This window comes from Triticum aestivum, chromosome 7B (assembly GCF_018294505.1).
Source record: "Triticum aestivum cultivar Chinese Spring chromosome 7B, IWGSC CS RefSeq v2.1, whole genome shotgun sequence".
In the NCBI taxonomy this organism is placed as follows: domain Eukaryota; kingdom Viridiplantae; phylum Streptophyta; class Magnoliopsida; order Poales; family Poaceae; genus Triticum; species Triticum aestivum.
The window spans coordinates 652,024,005-652,037,521 of record NC_057813.1 but is presented as its reverse complement, the minus strand read 5'-3'; the positions used below and the strand labels follow the sequence as shown (position 1 = coordinate 652,037,521).

General features: G+C 39.6%; 1 pseudogene; it reads left to right on the top strand.

Moving 5' to 3' along the window:
* Positions 1-2,442: 2,442 nt before the first annotated feature.
* LOC123162995 (ABC transporter G family member 41-like) lies at positions 2,443-12,348 on the top strand (annotated as a pseudogene).
* Positions 12,349-13,517: the final 1,169 nt, after the last annotated feature.

The following is a 13,517-nucleotide window of genomic DNA, read 5'->3' as shown; positions in this document are numbered from 1 at the left end:
ATGTTTATAGGAATATATACAAACACCTCATCTCCTTTCAACATGTACATGCATGCACACACACTAGAGGACAAAAACTAATGTCATACTAGATTCTTCTATTTTGAAAATTCAAAATGCTTTGTATGTCAAACCGTCGGCTCGATTCAGAATTCCTTTTCACCATTAAATCTATTATGAAGAAACTTCCGAAACTAGATCATGTGTTGGTATGTCCCGATGACATTTTAGGGTCCAAAGATACCACACCTAGGTAAGTAAGTTATCACGCTTGCGGTACGTAAACTATCATGCTACTTATGCCGAAACTAGCGGGGTATGAAAAATGTTTCCAAACCTTCTCCCATATGCACATGCATGTACTAGAGGACACAAAGATGATATCATCCTAGATTCTCCTTGTTTAAAAATTCAAATTGTAGCTCAAACCTTCGGTCTGATTCAAAAAAAAAAATTCACCTCTAAATTCGTCGCGGCAAGACCTTCAAAATTAGATCCCATGTTGGCATGTTTCTATGACTTCTTTTCCAGGTCAAAAGTTACGAAGGCCGAGGGTACGTAAGTTATCAGCTACATAATTTACCACACTTTTACACATAACTTACCAAGGTGTCCTGTGTTAAAGTTACCACGGTGTTGTACCTTATCAGGTCTTCAGTGCATAAAGTACCATGCTATTAGCAAAGAAGTTACCGGGTATATTTTGCAACAATTTAGCACGGGGCAAGAGTTACCACGGTATTTGGAAGTAAATTATCAGGTACACGGTGCGTAAATTATGTGCTATTTACACAAAAATTATCGAGATATGTTTCTACAACTTTTTTGCTTAAAGTAAACACGGTGTATGTGCCAACCAGTTGAACCATATGAACTAGTGTGTGCAAGAGAAAATGTTGAGAAAGTGTGAAAGGAAAAGTAATCGGTGAGAAAATAAATAGTGAGTACATCGTACAAATCTTCATCCAGACATTAATTTTTTTTATGAGAGAAAAACCAATCAATCGGAACACTGAGCAAGTGTGGAAGGTAGAAAAAAAACTTGAGAAATGCCAGATTTAGCAGAAATTAAAGTATAGGGCCTCCTTCCATTGGGCATGAGCAAGGCCTTGGTGGATTGGTCCCTGGCTCCGTAATATTTTTTCTGTTTGTCTTCCTGAGGCTTGAACTATTGTGCAGGGATACTCCATCTCTTATACTTACTTAAAACAAATGTAAGGTTTCACATTTTATTTTTCTTTCCACCACTTATTTGTCCAACCTCCCGCATATGATAGTCAGCCACCTTAATTTACTTACCTGCTGAACCAATTCGATTTTAGTTTACTCACCAAACTTCTCATCAAAATATAAAATAAATCGTGGGTATAATTTGTAACAGTCACATAAATATGAACAGGTAAATCACAAGTTAACGTACTAGAATATTTATATCACGTTGCAACGCACGGGTTGTGCTAGTAAGTTAAAGAAGAGTAATTCTTAACTCGTGCAGCTGCACCGGTTAATGACTATAGTTGTTATATATAAAAAGTACTCAATGGGACAATAAAGTTAAAGAAGAGTAATTCCTAGCTCGTGCAGCCGCACAGATTGATGACTAATTATTATAATATATGAAAAGTACTCAATCGGAATAATAAAGTTAAAGAAGAGTAATTCCAAGCCCATTTGCACGGGTTGATGACTAGTTATTGATTATAGTACATATGAAAAGTAATCAACATGATAAAAAAAGAGAATTGTGCTAGGGAATCTCACAAAAAACAAAACCATCTAACAATTGATTTGGTAGACTAATAAATCAGAACCAATACATGTAAGAAACAACCCATTAACAATGAACTTGAAATAATTTACCCATAATTAGGGATGGGTAATTGGGCAGTTCATCCGTTAACTTTTGCGCAGTTTAAAATGTATAGTGCACGTACGCATCAAACAACTCAGCTCAACGACAAAACTAGGGCCGCGGCTTGCACACAAAGCGGGTTTTATTGCGGGTTTACAGATACAGATACATAGATAGTCCCCATTCAAAACCAAGTGGATGGCCTACTTGAAGTCAAGTCTACATTCTCTGTACATACCACGTATTCCAAGAGACTCGAGGACGGACGCATGCACGCACGTGACTCCAGCTAGAGTTTCCTAATTTCATATTCATCCATCCATATGAACACTTGCCCTGGCCGCCAGCCTGGAATGAGTTCTTCTTCTACTACTCACTCAGTCAGTCAAGCTGAGTAGCTGGTCGCTAGCTGCCATGGACCGTGATTTTAACTTAGTTTTTGACAAGCAAGCACATGATACGTAGGTCAATTTCAAAGTATCAACGTCGTTAGCACCCGCTTGCGTACGTTCAGAGTCAGACTGAGACTGGTTCATCAAACCAACTATTAATAGTACAACAATTGTGCAATGGTGGGAGGGAGGGAGGAAACTGAGCTTAGGTAGGACTAGCTACTGGTAGGCGATGAGCGAGGTGGAGATGATAGGCGAGGAGCAAGAAGAGGTTATAGGTGATGGTTCAGAGGAGGAGGAGGAGGAGGAGGCGCTCCCTCTCCATTCGGAGCCGGTGCGGCGGCTCAGGGCGGCCGGTCGGCGGGGGCTGGTGCACGCCCTCGTCGCCGACAACGTCCACGGGGACAACCTCCGGCTGCTGCGGCGCCAGCGCCGCAGGATGGACAGGGTGGGCGTGCGGCAGCCGACGGTGGAGGTGCGGTGGCGGGGCGTGCGCGTGGAGGCCGAGTGCCAGCTCGTCCGCGGCAAGCCGCTCCCCACGCTCCTCAACTCCGCCGTCTCCGGCCTCTCCGTACGTAACTCCGTTCGTTTTTACTTCTCTTCCGTACGTACTCCTACTGTTCCACTCGCCGCCTGTTCGCTCAAATGCCGCCATTGCGATCCGCAGCTGCTCACCACCATGCTGGGGCTCAACCGTGGCCGAGAAAGGATCCACATCCTCAAAGATGTCACCGGCATCCTAAAACCTTCCAGGTATAATCAAGGTTCCTCCTGCTATACGTGTACTGACCCCTCTTTCCTTCCTTCCTTCCTTCCTTCCTTCCTTTCTCATCATCAGTAATTGAGTACTCCCTCCGTCCGAAAATACTTGTCATCAAAATGAATAAAAAGAGATGTATCTAGAACTAAAATACATCTAGATACATCCTCTTTTATCTATTTTGATGACAAGTATTTTCGGACGGAGGGAGTATATATGCAAATGATGGATGCAAACCCAATCTGTGTTTCTGCAATGCATGCAGGATGACCCTTCTCCTTGGACCCCCGGGCTGTGGCAAAACCACCCTTTTGCTAGCACTTGCCGGAAAGCTCAACAAAAATCTCAAGGTGTCAGCAGAAATTGAATACAATGGTGTCAAGCTGAAAGATTTTGTCCCCGAGAAGACGGCGGCTTACATCGGCCAGTATGATCTTCATGTCCCTAAGATGACTGTCAGGGAGACGCTCGACTTCTCTGCAAGATTTCAGGGCGTTGGCAGCAGAGCAGGTAACCATTTTTTGTCTTCTTTTGGGACCTGGTTAAAATATAGGTTTTGGTGGGACATCAGGGCCACTAACTAATCGAAGCAAATCCCCAAAAGTCATAAGGACCTTGATTTGTTGAAATATAATAACTGACCATTTTTTGTTTTGTTTTGGGACCTGGTTGACATAGAGTTTTGGTGGGACATCAGGCTGCTAACTAGTAATCGAACCAAATGCCCAAAAGTCATGAGGACATTGACATGAATGAAATATCATTTACTCATTCTATCAAATGAACATAGACACTTACATGAAGGTGTGTGCTGATTGAAAGCCTTTCTTGTACAAAATAGAAATCATGAAGGAGGTCATTAGAAGGGAGAAGGAGGCCGGGATCACCCCTGACCCCGACATAGATACTTACATGAAGGTGTGTGCTGATGGAAACCCTTTCTCCGATAATATTGAATCAAAACTGGAAACGCCAACCTTTCTGCCAAGTGCTAACATTATTTTTCAGTGGGATTCTTTCCTATTGATTCTAAGATAAAAATTCATATAACCAAATATACAGTTACAACTGGTATGCACTTTTTTATAGGCAATATGTGTGGAAGGTTTGGAAAGAAGCATGCAAACAGACTACATTATGAAGGTAAATAATGTTCAAAGAAGAATACACACTGGTTCCAGAGTACAATGTTTTGCCTATGCATAATCTATTCTCGCCTCACAGATAATGGGACTTGACACATGTGCTGATGTACTAGTCGGAGATGCCATGAGAAGAGGTATTTCTGGCGGTGAGAAGAAAAGACTAACCACAGGTGAATTCATACATATGACATCTTCAGGATGGTTTTATCATCTCAGCTATATAATCTTGTAAATAATATTTTTGCAAGATAAATAAGTAAATAACTGCGCAATTCATTCACTAAAATTCAGTAAGTGCATATTGGAAGGTACACACCTCATTTTTGGTGGCTAATTGATTTCGTCAATATTTCCTGTACTTGGTTATTACCATGAACCGATATGAAAGTCTTGTCACAACAAACCATAAATTTCTGTTGTGATGAAAGCGCGCAAGCCATTCTGATAGATGAATCAACTTAGTACGATTTTCTCCACTGTTTTAGAATGTACTCCCTCCATTCCCAAATATTTGTCTTTCTAAAGATTTCAACAAATGACTACATACGAAGCATAATCTACACTCTAAAATATGTCTACATACATCCGTATATTGTAGTCCATTTGAAATGTCTAGAAAGACAAATATTTAGGAACGGAGGAAGTAGCTAGTAATGTGATATATTCAGTTTAATCCGTACTTTGTTGGTGTGTATAAGATAAATAAAATCAATTAGTTCAATACTGAATGCTTAATTTTTTTCACTTGTAAAAAATATCTTCCAAGCAGGAGAGATGATAGTAGGACCATCAAAAGTGCTCTTCATGGATGAAATATCAACTGGGCTGGACAGTTCTACCACCTTCCAAGTTGTTTCTTGCCTCCAACAACTAGCTCATATATCAGAGTTTACCATACTCGTCTCACTCCTTCAACCAGCACCAGAGACCTACGAACTTTTTGACGATATTATCTTGATGGCTGAAGGACAAATCGTATACCATGGCCCTAAGAGCTGCATTATGAGTTTCTTTGAATCATGTGGCTTTAAGTGTCCCCAAAGAAAAGGAAGCGCCAACTTCCTTCAAGAGGTATTTAGCAAAATACTAATTTACATACTCCGATTTTCTTATATTGCAATTCTCTTGTACAGACATGTTTCAAGTTTCAACTGTAAGAGTTACAACTACAGTTTAATGAAAGTAGACATTGTTAATAGGAAGTAAATGGGTATAGATTATGATAACCTGAATTTGCCTTGCTTATTTGTACTCTTTCTTACCATCATAGACTTCCACTCTTAAAAACTTATGTATACATAGGTCTTGTCAAGAAAAGATCAACAACAGTACTGGAGCCGCACTGAAGAAAGATATAATTTTGTTACAGTTGACCAATTCTGTGATAAGTTCAAATCATCTCAACATGGTCGGAATCTTGCCGAGGAGCTTTCAAAGCCGCATGACAAATCAAAAGGACATAAGAATGCCCTGTCCTTCAGTATCTACTCATTATCCAAGTGGGATCTCCTCAAGGCATGTTTTGCACGCGAGCTACTTCTTATGAAGAGGAATGCCTTCATCCACATAACAAAAGCCACCCAGGTAAGCAAGTCGAAGCTATCAATTTTTTTTGTGATTGATGCATGGAGATTCGTGGCTAGCTAGTTTAGTTGTTTTACAATGTTATCACGAATGTCACATGCTAGCTGTTTATGACTGTAAACCGAGTTCTAGTCTGTATGCACAATCCTCAAATTACACGCTTTATGCTTAGTATTAGTTCCACATAGAAATATAGCAGAAACTACAAGCAAAGTGGTGTGATAAAGTTCCCGTGTGTTAACTAGCATACTACATATTTCCGCTGCAGCTTGGGCTATTTGGTCTTATTACTGGGACGGTATTTCTGCGGACACGTATGGGTGTTGACAGAACTCATGCTAACTATTATATGGGTTCACTCTTCTATGCGCTCCTGCTGCTGATAGTGAATGGATTCCCTGACCTGGCCATGACAATTGAAAGACTGCCGGTCTTCTACAAACATAGAGACAACTACTTCTATCCTGCATGGGCTTATGCGATACCATCTTTTATCCTAAAGATTCCATTCTCTTTAGTTGGGTCGGTAGCTTTGACATCGATATCCTACTACTTGATTGGCTATACCCCAGAAGCATCCAGGTAAAGTCATAATTCTGCTGTACTCCCTCCGTTCCTAAATGTAAGTCTTTGTAGAGATTCCACTGTGGGCCATATACGGATGTATATAGATGCATTTTAGAGTGTAGATTCACTCATTTTGCACCGTATGTGATTCATAGTGAAATCTCTCCAAAGACTTATATTTAGGAACGGAGGGAGTAGAAACTAATTAGTTGGTGGTAAAGAAGCACTAATTCAACTACAACAACATTTCCTATCATCATTCAGGAATTATATATCACTATTGTGCCATTTCGAGTAATTCAGATGTGGAGTATAATCACCAAGTGAAAAAAAACTTGCTTTGTCCCATTCCGAGTACAAAGTATAAATCATTGTTTATATTGGTTTTGCAGTGATCTGCGTGTTCTGAAGTCAAACATAAAATTTACTTACCTAACACTATCTTTGCTTCTCTTTGATTATTGGGACTTGACTATTTCCACAAAACCTAGGTTTCAGATGCAATTCTGACTTTGTGTTAAGACCCACGATTCTTATGTTCAGGTTTTTCTATCAGCTCCTCATCCTCTTCCTGATGCACACAGTAACATTATCAATGTTCCGTTGTGTTGCCACATACTGTCAAACAATGGTGGCTGGTTCTGTTGGTGGTACTCTGGCATTTCTATTCACCCTTTTATTTGGGGGTTTCTTAATTCCTCGTTGTAAGACACTCCCCTATTTTCATAAGCTTCATATTGCTAATAAGTGACGTGTCCTAATTTCTTGCAAACGTGTGTCGTACTCAACTAGTATTAAACAAGCACCACTAACAATTTCAGTCCCATATTGCTACAGCATTTCTGCCTAATGGGCTAAAATGGGTATTTTGGGTATCTCCATTGTCTTACGCGGAGATAGGCTTGACTGGAAATGAGTTTTTGGCACCCAGATGGTCAGAGGTACACTTTGGCATACCAACAATGAGTTATTTGTTAAAAATGCAATCCCAAACGATACTAAAGTTCCTTTGTTGATAGATCATAATATCTGGCGTAACACTCGGAAGGAGGATACTAATGGATCAAGGTCTAGACTTCTCCAGCTACTTCTACTGGATCTCAGTTGGAGCATTGATTGGGTTTACTTTGTTGTTCAATGTAGGCTTTGCCATTGGCTTGACGTTAAAAATCATAAGTGTGACATGGCTTAAATTCCATTAAGCTAATTAGCTAAATAAGTCAAATACTTTACTTTCTTTCTAGCAGTATAACATGAATGTAAACTTAGTCAAGCATATTCTGGAGAAAACATAACATCAGAAATGGAAGAAAAATAATTCAATTCAGAAGAACATGTTGTTTACTCTTGTTAGATATGCCATCTGTTCTAATCTTCTCTGAGCCTCTCGGTTCCAGCATCTTCTCGTGCTATTATCTCTTGCAATAAGATTACCGCACTTGGTGGAAGAAACCAAGATAAGGATGCCGAAAATGTGAGGCCTAAGTTACATGCAGAAACTTCATTGATACCCAATACCACTGGTAGTTGAATTTTAAACGATGCAACTAAGCACAACTCATACTATTGATGGAATATAATCAAGATTTGACTTATCAATATGAAATCTTGTGCAGGGAGGATGGTATTGCCTTTCACACCCCTTGCAATATCTTTCCAGGATGTCAACTACTACGTAGACACCCCCGCGGTAATACTCATGTAGCTCGAACATCTATGAACACATGACCAGAGAGCTTAATTATAGCCATAGCAAGGGCTGATAAACAATAACTAAGTATTTCCTCATTGCAGGAAATGAGGGAGCATGGTTTCATGGAAAGAAAACTGCAACTACTCCATAATATCACAGGAGCATTTCAGCCGGGGGTTCTCTCGGCACTCATGGGGGTTACTGGAGCGGGGAAAACAACTCTCCTTGATGTTCTTGCTGGAAGGAAAACAGGAGGTGTTATTGAAGGGGAAATAAGAATAGGGGGTTATCCTAAAATTCAGGAAACTTTTGCTAGGATATCAGGCTACTGTGAATAGACTGATGTTCATTCCCCACAAATCACAGTAGGTGAATCAGTTGCATATTTCGCTTGGTTGCGCCTTCCACTAGAAACTGATTCAAAAGCAAGAAATGTGAGTTATATTTGATTCTGCAACGAAACATAAGCTACAAATATGCAAGTATATATGGAAAGAAAGTACTGCCTCCATCCCAAATTATAAGACATTTTGGTAGCCTAGCAAAACTTCTTATAATTTGGGACAGAGGAATAGTGTACATGGTTTGCATACTAGCAGCCTAGCCACCAGAAACAATTGAGATGTGAAACTCTGAGCTCATCTGTATTCCTTACCCTTGCAGGAATTTGTCAATGAAGTTCTTGAAAAAATTGAGTTGGATGAAATAAGAGATTCTTTGGTTGGAATACCAGCGGTAAATGGATTGTCGACAGAGCAACGGAAACGACTCACTATAGCAGTCGAGCTTGTGTCTAACCCTTCAATCATATTCATGGATGAGCCAACATCAGGCTTGGATGCAAGGGCAGCTGCTATTGTCATGCGTGCAGTCAAGAATGTTGCAGACACGGGTCGAACAGTCGTGTGCACCATTCACCAACCAAGTATCGATATATTTGAGGCATTTGATGAGGTAATTACTTGACATATATATAGCCTTCTGACCTTCTCCATGACTCTCTCTAGGTACCAAGACATAGTGTATTAAGTAATAAATTTTAAGGTGTAAAAATCTAATATAGATTTGCAAATTTATTATATTGGATAAGTATGTCAAAAAAGTTTTGATTTCATAAAAATGAATTAAAATGGTGCTACCATATCCTGAAATTTTGAAGCCAGGTCATACAATTAACCATCAGACATGGAACAAATTGTATGCCACCTCAGATAGAGAATCATCACTTTATCCACCAGAAATGAAAGAACCCAAATTAAGTCCAAGACAGAGTCTGCCTCAACTAATTTTTCGAGAAGTTAACAATGTAATTTTCTGAATTTTCGCTATGATTGGCATGGAACCTCTGTTCTGTTGTATCATTAACAAAGATGGTGTTAAAATGTGCTGACATATTCGTTTCATGGGTTAGGAAATTCCCAGATTAGTTGGAGAATAGATAAAAATATCTACAACACTTGGTTGGGTTTAGCAGTGCAATTTAAGTAGATGCATATGGTAACAGCTGCATAGATTTCATTAATAAGTATTCAAGTTCATTAATAAGTATTCAACTAAACTGTAAACCCTAGTTCCATATAATTTTCCATACATTATTAATCAGAAATTCCTCAACCAAAATAATTCATTTGGAAGTGAAGTACCATATTTACTAATTATGTTGTTATATAAATGTAGTTGATGCTCATGAGAAGAGGTGGAGAGTTGATCTATGCTGGGCCAGTTGGACACCATTCTTGTGAGGTCATCCAATATTTCCAGGTAATTAGGAATTTTAACTGCTTTGTAATTGTATATCATCCACTTGTATATGATATAGGCCAGTTTAATTAAACATACCATTTATAGTAAACAAACGTAACAAGATTTGGTTTTCATATTTTTCTCTATTTTCAAAATTTATGTTTTTTGCACAGAAAATTCATGAAGTTATGTATTATTGTGAACCCATATTTAGCCTCGTGATTCACATTCTACATACCACTGAAGGGGATGAGCTATATTAATCACAGTTGTAGTCTGTTTTGATCAGAGAAGGCTATACGTAGTTCACCACCAGTCCACCGCCTGACTTTTCTCCCCAATTGTTTTGCTACAAACTGGTGATTTTTTTTATTCTTCTAGGCAATACATGAGATACCTAGGATCAAGGACAACTACAACCCATCAACATGGATGCTAGAAGTTACTTCTACATCTATGGAAGCTCAAGTGGGAGCAGATTTTGTACAAATGTATAGGGCATCGTCAATGTGCAAGTAAGTTTCAACGAACCGACTCAGTTAGCAATAGTGCCTTAACAGCTGAATTATAATCACTGCACGATAGATTATACATATTAAAATTGCGTCTCAGACCTTCCACAATATCTAAGAAAAACAAAACAATTTTGATAAGAACAGAACATAAGCATGGCTCACATACCATGCTTAACAGAGATCTCATTCAGCCTTCAAACTAATCCTAACATAATATTTGTGCTAACCAATATGTAAATTTGGTGCTCAAAGGGATAAAGACATGCTGGTAAAGCGCTTGAGCGTACCAGTTCCAGGCACGAGTGACCTCCATTTCCCAACAAAGTTTCCACAGAAGTTTCGGGAGCAATTCAAAGCATGTCTCTGGAAGCAATACTTGTCGTATTGGAGAAGCCCTTCCTACAACCTGGTGCGACTGGCGTCCATGTTAGGCTTTTGCATTTTCTTCGGCGCATTGTTTTGGCAGCGAGGCAACATCAACCACATGTATGTAGTCATCTCTTAGTTATGCATATATCTTTTTTCTGCGGAAAATTATGCATACATCTTAAATCATGCTGCTGCTTGTTTTGTTTCTTTCTTCGATTTTCATCAATATGACAACACAGCTTCCAGAGACAAGCTTAATTATGCATATATCTATTATGGACATGTATGTGGCAATATATGATTGAAGCTGCTGCTTATTTTGTTTGAGGGTAGAAACGACCAGCGAGGCCTCTTCACCATATTGGGGTGCATGTATGGAATCACTCTGTTCACCGGCACCAACATTTGCCAGGCAGTGATGCCATTTGTCGCCATCGAGCGCTCCGTTGTTTACAGGGAGAGGTTTGCAGGGATGTACTCTCCTTGGGCCTACCCTTTTGCACAGGTCCTATTCATCGCGTGAATATTTTTCAGATAGATTATGCTACTGCTATATATGTGCAGACATTGACTTATACCTCTTTGGATTTAGGTTGCCATGGAGATACCTTATGTGCTGGTTCAAGTAGTGATGTTCATGTTGATAGCATATCCGATGATCGGGTACGCGTGGACAGCAGCAAAATTCTTCTGGTTCATGTACACCATGTCGTGCACGCTGCTCTACTTCGTCTACCTGGGAATGATGATTGTGTCGCTCACCCCTAACATCCAACTTGCATTCATACTTACATCTGTGTGCCACGGCCTGCAAAACCTCATCTCCGGCTTCCTCGTGCCTGCTCCGGTAAGTGAAGCCATATATATATATATATATATATATATATATATATATATATATATATATATATATATATATATATATATATAGACACACACACACACACACACACATTTATACATATATGATTACCATTAGAGATAAAAAAAGATGGTGCTTACAAAGGATTCATGAACATATGGCAGCAAATACCGAGATGGTGGATATGGCTCTACTACATCTCCCCAATGTCATGGTCGCTCAATGTCTTCTTCACCACATAGTTCGGGGATTACAACGACAGGATGATAGTCGTGTTTGGAGAGACCAAATCCGTTGCAACATTCGTGAAAGACTACTATGGTTTTCAACGCGATCTGCTGCCACTGGCAGCCGTGGTTCTGGCGGCGTTCCCCATAGTTTTTGCTGTCCTCTTCAGTTACAACATCTCAAAGCTCAATTTCCAATGGCGATAAACACACATGTATTCGAAGTAGGAAAATAGTAGCTGCAATACCCCCCAACAAAATTAATTCTTTGAAATGTTAACCAATTAAATAGAATGGATTGATTTGCTTTGACCTTGTTACTTTTGAGAGCCTGTTTGAATTTTCCAACAGAGAGGGAATAACATGAGTTTCCAAATAATAATTATTTGGGTATTTGAAAATATTTAAAGAATTACTTTTAGGGAATTATTTTGAAAAATTTAGTGTGGTTTGGAAATAATTCTCTTAGGCTTTAGATAAGTATGTCAATTTATTGTATTTTCCTTGGAACTTTTTGAAATTGATTTGGAGTAGTTGTGAGCCAAAATCAATTCCTGGAGTTATTTTAAATAATAAAACACTATCCTAATTGAACAGCCGAATCTCGCCTAATAACTTCAAAGGCAGCCCGGCCAGGCTTCCGACCATGACCCGTTTGAGGGCTTACTTTGCCGTACATCCTGGGAGCTTTTCAATTTTGTGAAATAAACCTTTTTTTGTTTAATAAACGATCATCATGCATATTCTTGGGCGAGATCGACATTTTTAATTTTTTGGTGCCTTGTGTGAGTGCATGTGGAATGCGACACCAGCAATGTACTAGTCGCACGTGAAGATATGGTCGGGGCATACCGTCAAAAGCTCATAATAGAACACATTATGGTACACAAAACCGACGGTGGCGTCTCCAAAGCTTGATGGGAAGAGAGCACACAATGGGATGAAGAAGCCACGAAGTAGGTGAACTTGTGACTAGGATTTCCATAATAAGCTTGTTTGATCACAATGGAAATGCTCAATCGATGAATGTTGGTGTTCCCATCTCCCGAAGCTCATCCGTCAATTTCAAGATGTCCACAATCGTAGATGGCCTAGTTCAAACATGTGAAAGTTTGTGCTAAGGTTTTAATATTTATCCTAGTTTTATTAAGGAATTTTGTGAGAGAAGAAGCAATATAGAGGAAAGAAAAGAGAAAAATAAGCAAATGGAGGAAAGGGCGACAAAAAGCTTTAGCGAAGCTCATCGATCTCAAAAGATAAACCATGCACACGTATTTCACTCAACTTTCAGAAGGTGCCTCACAAAAAACTATCATATTTTTATATTTTTGAGGAATCATCGTGCAGGAGGGGGGGGGGGGGGGGGAGGGAGTTCTCTCACATGAATATATTGCTTAAAAGTGGCCAAGCCAAGAGTCATCCCTTAGGCTTTGCTGATCTAGTTTATAAGGAAAACCAGATAAAAAACTTGAACAAGTTGGCCCTGTTTATGAGGGAAGCCGGGCCGAAAACCGTACAAGTGACAACAAGGGTAAAGAAAGAAGAGAGAGATAAAAAGAAAAGGGCACCCAAGACAAGACACGCCTAGCTAGCAGACAGAAGGACCATCGCCAGGAAAGACACTAGTAGATGTGGGGTGTCGCCCAAGGATCACAATACCAGAACTTTGCAAGCAGCCTAACGCATGTGTGCACCGAGCCCCACGGTGCAACTCAGGAGCATCGACAAGCAAAGGGTGCAACTGAAGATGAACCTTGACAAGAGCATGTTATCCTTGCCATGTTGTCCTGAAAAGGATTAAAGACCAT